Below are 8757 nucleotides of genomic sequence, written 5' to 3'. Positions count from 1 at the left end.
TATCTTCCAGATGGATTAACATTTTTTTTTTTTGCTAAAATTTGACTTCTTTGTCTTGGCTTTTGAAATCTGTCTTTTGTAGCACAATGTAGCTGTTTTAGGATCATTTTGGATATTGTTTAAATGCTATATCTTTGTCCAATGTTTTACTTTCAGTTTGTTTTTATATTCAAATCTAAAATATATTTCTAGATATGCTCACCCATGTTTATTGTAGCATAGTTTGCAACAGTTTAAACTTGAAAACAGCCCAATCACCCATCAACTGGAGACTGGATAAAGAAGATGTGATTTTTTTTTTTAGTAAAATGGAGTACTACTCAGCCATAAAAAATGAGAAACTAGAGACACTTATAGCTGAATGGATGCATACTGAGGCCATACTCTTAAATGAAATAAAAAGGACACACATGTCAATACTAATTAGTTTCTCTGGTATGAAAAACTAAAAGTGCACATAAGGTTCTAATTGTATAATTGATAATGTGAAATAGGAAGAAAAGGTCTAAAGGAGTAGGGGATGTGGGAAGGGTAGGGGAAAGGAAAAAAGGGAAAAAAAACATGAGAAAAGTAAAAAATGGAAACAAAGTATTTGTAAATAGGGAAGGATGGAGGGGGTGATGGGAAGGTAGGGATATGGGGAAAAAATAAGAGCCAGGTTACATCATGTTAAGGGTACAAGATCCCAATGATGAATGTTACTGTACTGTATACCTAAAAAATACTAACAAACTTAATGAAAAAATTTTAAAATAAAATATATTTTTTCTGGATTGCATATAGTAGAATTATGAAGTTTTAAAATAATGCACTCTACCAAGACAACTTCTGATTTGACTGTTGTGTGTATTCAGTATAATTATTAATAATGTAGTCTTCAAATCAATCATTTTTTAAACATATTATTTGTGTCTTTTTGTTCTATTCTTCATTTCATTTGTTTCTACTCAAAACTATATTGCTCTCTTGGCTGGGCATTTAGCTCAGTGGTTCTGCTGCCTGCCTTGCAAGCACAAGGGCCCAAGTTTGATCACCAGTATCACAAAAAAAAAAAAACCAACAAAACAACTATATTGCTCTCTTTCTTCTTGTCTGTATTTGTTTGTGAATCCTTTTCGATTTTGTTAAGTGGGAGATTATATTACTGATTTGAGATCTTTGTCTTTCTCTAGTATAATTATTTTATTTATGTGAGTTACTTCTTTATTGACTGCATTAGGATTACAATTAACAATTTAAAGTGTACTGATCAGGTTCAGACTAGCCACAACTTAATTTTAATATTATAGAAAAACTCTACTCCATCCCTTCTTTCTTTCATACCAGTATAAGAACAGATTGATAATTATTGTTTTATAAAGTTATTATTTAAATAGGTAGATGTATAAAAATAGATACATTTTCCTGTCTTTTTGTCTACATCTGTGTTTACATTTACCAGTGCTCTTTATTTTTCATGTGGACTTAATTACTGCTAATAATCTTATCATTCCCTTTTGAAGGGTATGCTTTAGTGCTTCTGGTCAAATTTTGCTAGGCATGCATTATCATAGTTATCATTTATCTGAAAGTGTTTTATTATTTTCTGATTACATAAAATTTTGTTGTTATTTTTATTTTCCTTTAGTGCTTTAAATGTGCAAATCTATTGCTTCCTGGCCAGTAGCTTTGTAAGCAGAGTCAACTGTTAATCTTGAATATCCTTGTACAATTATAAATTGTTTCTTACTACTTTCAAGATGTTCTATTTCTAGTTTACAGCAGTTTGGCTATGATGTATTTAGTGTACACCTTTATATAATTTTTAAATTTTCTTGGATGTGTGAGTTTTTTAAATCAAATTCTAAATACATGTACCATTTTTTTCTTTGAATATTCTTTTCCCATTTCCTCTGTTTTATTTTGGAATTCCAATTATTTTCTTACTCTTGATGGTATTCTATAGGTCTCAGAGACCTTTAAATGTCCCAGAAACTTTAATTTTTTTAAGGCACTTTTTGTTTCTAAGGTTGACTACTTCCTCAGGATATCAAGCTTATTAATAATTTTTTCCTACTAGTTAAAATCTATTACTGAACACTCTGGTGGCTTAAACTTCAATTATTTTCTTTTCAACTTTGAAGTTTGCTCATATTTATTTATTTTGTCATTTTCAGACAGGGTCTCCCTATGTAGACCAGGCTGGCTTTGAACTCACTATGTAACTCAGGCTGACCTCAAACTTCTGGCAATCTTCCTGCCTCAGCCAGGTTTCATGTGTGTGCCATCACACCTGGCTGCTATTTTTAAATATATTTTATATATTCTCTGCACATTCTATATTTTATAAGACATCACTTATATATTTTAATTTAACTCCATGTTTTCTTTACATATATTTATAAGATATTTAAAATCTTTGAGTAATGAATTCAATGTTAAGACTTTTTCATTGGAGCATCTTTTGACTGACTCCTTTGTGTGGATGAGCACTTTGGTGATTTTACAATTTTTGTAAGTTGTTTTGTGAAATATTTTTATGGAAGGTAGAACTTTCTTATAAAACATGTACCAACTCTGGAAATCAGTCTGTCCCTTTTTTTGAAGATTTTAGTGACTTCCTCAACTAGTCTGTAAGTTTCACTAAGAAAATAATTTGCTTCATATTCTAGAATAAGGATGTGTTGGCAGTGAAGAGGATAATAACATTATACTGTAGCATTTGGAATTTCTATAAATAATAATGATAATTTATTGCATTTATTTTATTTATTATTGTTACTATGACAAATACTTCTACAGATATTCATTTACTCTTCCTTAACTCTAAAACTTGTGCCTCGTGGTTCTCTCCTTATTCCTATGACTTATTTATCTACTATCTCCATGGTTCTCTTCTTTTTCTCATTGAGATATTTTTCAAGGCTCTATAAATAGACTTTTAGTGTTTTCCCTCAAAATATGTGCATTCTCATGTCTTCCACAATTACCTATGTGATGGTTTACTAAAACAGTCTACCATTATTTAGTTGCTAATACATATTTGTCTACTACATATTTTTAATTTTTTCCATTTTAGCCTATAGTTCAGATTTTTATAAATCAAAATTAGTTCTTTTCCTTCCAAATGCATATCTCTTCTAAATTCTATTGTATAATTTTTCCCATCTGAGAATTAAACCTCAGGAGTTTGAGTCTTCCCTTTCTTTAACCATACTTATCCACCCAATCTCTAAGCTTTTTAATAAGTATGTCCTATTGGCTTAGTCACCATTGTAATTATGCAAATCATTGTTTCTAAAAAATCACATATTTAAGAAAATTATTCTGTGGATTTGATACTATATATTTAACATTATTTATTTATTAGTTCTGTATGTTCAAAATATTTTTAAGTATGCACAAAGGCCAAAAATATATTTGGTCCTTAATAAAATTCTCTTAAAAAGATTGTGGAAAGATTTTAAACATTTGACATCACCTATTCTGGGTGATGTGAGAAGAATTTGAGTTATTGTTCAGATAAAAGTTTATCATTTAATATTTTGTGTACACAAAGCTTTGTCTAAGAAATGCTTGTGGAGTGAATAAAAGAATGTTAGGAAAAATGTGAAAAGTGAAAACAATGGAAACAAAGTCTTTGTAAATAGGGAAGGGAGAAAAAAATAGGGAAGGGAGGAGGAGGTGAAGGGAGGGCAGGAGTGTAGGGAAATAAAACAAGAACCAAGATATATCATGTAAATGTAAAAGATCCCTATGATAAGTGTAACTGTATTGTTTGCTTTAAATATACCAATAAACATAATGGAAAAAAAAAGTTAGAAGTGAGGATTTAGCTCAGTGGTTCTGCTGCCTGCCTTGCAAGTCCAAAGTCCAGAGTTCAATCCCCAGTATCCCCCAAAAATAAATTAAATAAATAAAATAAAAGAATGTTAGAGAATTTTTATTTCCTTTGGTGTTTAGTAATTGATGTGACATTTCTTCCTTTTTTTCTTAGTAGTTCATGTTATAGTTTCATTCTATTCTTATTTTTAAATTAATATTATTTCCATATAATTATTAAACATTTCTCATTAATAATAGATAATAATGCTAAATCATAGCATTTAGAAGATTGAAACAACAACATTTTATTCAATAAATATTTGTCAACTAATAACCACTGACATCTCTAGGTATTAGGCAATGAAGGATTGATGGTAGTTCTTGCCTTCAAGATTGCCACAACTTTCAGAGACAAATAAATATAATACTAATTATGAACCTATAATTACAGCGATGAAAAATATGGACAAAATCCTGCCAGAGTGTGGAAAAGGAAATAATTCCTCTTTCCAGTGGTAAATATCTCAGTGGGTATAATGTTAAATATTGGTTAATTAAATAAGTTTTGAAGAAAAATAAGTTTCTTCATGTCAAGAGTAAATAAATAGCAACTGACATGGTAAAGTAGGTGGCGGGATGAAAGAAGGTACCAAGGTTTTCTGGGCAGTGCTGTTGTGAATGGCTCAGCTGTGTTACCTGGAGTTGAGTTCTTCTATTTCTCCTTTCATCATACTCAATTTGGGTAGCTTCTTTTGTGTTGGTTATTTCAAGTACTATCAACATGGTAGTGATGCTAAGATTATGTCTCCCTTGATTTTCGGATATATCCATAGCTGATTATTATGATTATTTTGAGAGTCTAGTCACTTAGTTACTGTACATAAAAAGCTCTTGAGGCCAAAGTCATCAAAATCTTGTGGTTCTATATTCATAATCTCTAAGAAAAAGTGAATATTGAAATATAGATTCAAAGCCAGATGTGGTGGCTGGCACATGCATATAATCCCAGCACTTGGAAGGCTGAGGCAGGAGGAGCGCTGTGAGTTTGAGAAAGCCTGGACCTAGTGAGTTCCAGATCATTCTCAACTACATAGTGAGACCTTGTCTTAAAAAAAGAAGGAAAGAAAGAAAGAAAGAAAGAAAGAAAGAAAGAAAGAAAGAAAGAAAGAAAGAAAATAAATATAGATTCAAGATTCCTTTTTCCATATTTCCCCATTCAATAAATGACAGGTTCTTTCAATGTTTTGTCTTACTTTTTTCCCTGAATTTATGTAGTCATTTTTTTGGTACAGGAATCAAACCTAGGTAACATTACTACTAAACTACTTCCCAGAACCTTCCCCTCTTCCTAAATTTTTAATTTTGAGAGTACCTTACTAAGTTGCCTATGCTGAGCCCAACTTGTGATCAGGTTGTATCAATCTTGCAGTGCTGGGGTTATAGGTATTCTCTCAGAGAATCTTGCTTACTCATTCTTATAGTTAGTCTAGTCTAATCTGCATCACCTTCATTTAACAACTCTAAGGCAAACATTTACTAGTGTTTCATACCTCCAGTCTTTTCCCCTTTGAATTTATATTCTAGGCAAAGTCAGCTACACATTCCTGGGCTCTGAATTATGAGGGATATTGAAAATATTTACCACATGTGTTATAATTAGCAGTGTACATGGCTTGCCAAATGCACTGTAAGTCATTAATATAGAAGCTCCAAAGTGTAGTTCATTTATTTATTAAAAATTACAGGAATATTTAAAGGAAAAATTATTGTCCCTTTCACTCCAGATCTATTGAAGTATATGATTTTATAATGGTGGGATTTAAGAATCTGCCTTTCAAAATAAGCCATGATGTGATTCATAGGAACTCTAAAGTTTGTGTACATTGGCTATAATAAAAATGAAGAGAGATATAATTATTTTTCTCTTCTAAAGTACATAATGAATATATGGGAAATAATCAACAAACAGAAAAAAACAAGCAAAGAATGAGGAAAACAGTATACAAAAAGATGAGGCAGAGAAGAGAGGAAATGGCCAGATTTTTAAGGGTCAAGTTTTTAAGGGCCAGCAATTCCATTCTAAGGAGTGTGAATTTTAAACATCAGACTAGTGATTTTTGGAAAGGTTTAAGAAGTTACTGTCTTCTTTATCCAGTATTGAACTGATGGGCAAATAGGCTGTTTACAAGTTTTAGCTATAACAGACTGTGTTTCTATAAACATAGGTGCGCATATATCACTGTGATATGATTCTTTTAATTCTTTTGGAAAGATACCCAGCAGAGGGATGGCAAGGTCAAATGGAACCTCTAGTCCCAGCTCTTTGAGGTATCTACATATTTATTTCCATAGTGGTTGCCCCAGTCTGCACTCCCACCAACAATGGAGAAGGGTTCCTTTCTCCCCACAACCCCGCCAACATTTGTTATTGTGTGATTTCTTGATAGCAGCCATTCTTTGTGGGGTGAGGTGGAATCTCAGTGTTGTTTTCATCTGCATCTCTCGAATGACCAGGGATGTGAACATTTTTTCATATATTTACTTTATGCTTTTACTTCTTTGTCTGAGAAATGTCTGCTCATTTCAGATGCCCATTTTTGAATCGGTTCTTTATATTTGGGGGGTTTGATTGTTTTGAGTTCTTTATATATTCTAGACAAGAGTCCTTTGAGAAGCAGCTGGTAAATTTTTTTTTCCACATTGTAGGTTGTCTTTTAGTTCTGTTGATGGTTTCTTTTGCAGTGAAGAAGCTTTTTTTAATAATATGAGATCCCAGTTGTTATTTCTGCTTGTTCCTGTGCTACTGAGGATTTGTTCATAAAATCTTTTTCCCATGCCAATGTCTTCAAGAGTTCTGCCTAACTTATCTTCCAGCAAGTTTAGTGACTCTTTTTAAATATGTAGATCTTTAATCCACTCGCATTTTAGTTTAGTGCATGGTGAAAGATAAGAGTCTAGTTTTAATCTTTGGCAGGTTGAGATCCAGTTTTTCCAACACCATTTATTAAAGAGACTATCTTGCCTCCAGTGAGGATGGTCAGCTCCTTTGTCAAAGATGAGGTATCTGAGCACATCTGGAGTTGTTTTGTATCTTCCAGTCTGTTCCACTGATCCTTAGGTCTGTTTCTTTTTATCACAGCGGCTTTGTAGTATAGTAACAAATTGGACATTGTTATACCCACTGCCATGTCTCTGTTGTCTAGGATGGCTTTTGCTATTCTAGGTCTCTTGTGATTACAAATGAATTTTTTGGATTCTTTTTTCTAGTTCTGTGAAATAAAGAAGATGTGTTTTTTCTAAAAAATGGAATACTACTCAGCCATAAAGATTGAGAAATTAGATTCATGCATAGGAAAATGGATACATATTGAGGATATACTCCTAAGTGAAATAAATAAGTCACACATGTGTAAATGCTGAATAGTTTCTCTGGTGTGAAAAACTATAATAGTACATAAGATCCTAGTGATATAATTGACAATGTGAAATAGGAGGAAAAGGGTGGGGAAAATGGAAAGGGTAGGGGAAAGGTAATAAGGGAAAAGTAGGAGAAAATGAAAAAATGGAAATAAATTGTTTGTAAATGGGGAGAGTCGGAGGGGGTGAAAGGAGGGCAGGGGCTAGGGGAAAAAATGAGAACCAAGACCTGTCATGTAAAGGTACAAGAATCCAATGATGAATGTAACTGTACTGTATGCCTAAAATGTACCAGTAAAGTCAATAAGAGAAAAAATGAAAATAAAAATAGCATATATGGCAGGATAATGAAAAAGAAAAGAAGTTACTATCTCAGTTAACACCTTTTCTTTTTTTAGATCTACTGTTAAAACATCTCCAACTTCATTATTTCTACTTATTGGGGTCCCCCTGACTTTTATTCCTTATTGTGGATTTTATTTAGCAATCTAAAACTGTATGATATTGAAATTGAATCACAATAACTTTTCAAAGTCTATGATATTGATATAAAGGAAAAGATTTCTGCTATATAATGTAAACATAGACTACTTGGATACAGAATAAAGCCCATATTGATTTGGGAGGAATCAAATTAGACATGGATTTTAAATCTTACTTTTGCCTCTTACAGGGCCAAATGCCTTCTTAAATTACAGTTCATATGTCTGTAGAACACCTACTGATAGACATTTGAGTTGTTTCCAATTCATTAAGGAGGCTTTTAAGAGCATTTGTGTCCAAGATATCTGTTCTCATTTCTCTTCAGTAGACACCTAAGTGTAGAATGCCTTGAACTATGGTGACTTTGGTTAACTTTAGAAAAAAGCTATAGTTTTCCAAACTATTCTGCATTTCCACCAACCATGTTGCAAGAAGTGGGGCCTAATCCTCCCCAACAATCAAATTCACTTTTTTGTAATAACATTTAATGACATTTTGTACTTAATAATATCAGTTATAATATTAATATAAAAATACATTACTATGATCAGAAGAGATAATAGAAGAAAGTGCTTTTTAAATTTTACATTTTCAAAGTATTTTTGTTGGATCACTAGATAGTTTATTTTTATACCATGCTTTTGAGAGGTTTTGAGTTAGTAGTTTAGCTAATAAGAGGTTATAATTTTCTGCTATTATAATGCTAGAGAAAGTTGGACATGCCAAGCTGTTTGCTTTAGAACAAAAGTTCTTTAAGTTAAGTGGAATTTAAGACCCACAAAGTAGAAGGATTTAAAGCCAACACCAGGACACAATTTATTGAGTAAAATTTTTAATTATGAAAATTGTTTTCCAATGCTTTGAAAAATCACTTAACTTAAATATGGCCTCGTTTATGCAGGCTGGTTCATGTAGTAATTTAAGAATCCCAGAATCCTAAAGCTACAGGAAGCCATTCATTTGACAGCATATCTGGAAAAAAGTCTTTAAAAAAACCTATTTTTGGAATTAGTTTTTACTTTAAAATTTTACATCTTCTTTCCTAAGACATAA

The sequence above is a fragment of the Fukomys damarensis genome, unplaced genomic scaffold (genome assembly GCF_012274545.1).
Source record: "Fukomys damarensis isolate Sample0158 unplaced genomic scaffold, DMR_v1.0_HiC HiC_scaffold_5, whole genome shotgun sequence".
Classification (NCBI taxonomy): Eukaryota; Metazoa; Chordata; class Mammalia; order Rodentia; family Bathyergidae; genus Fukomys; species Fukomys damarensis.
The sequence above is the reverse complement of the archived record's forward strand: the minus strand, read 5'-3'. Positions refer to the sequence as shown.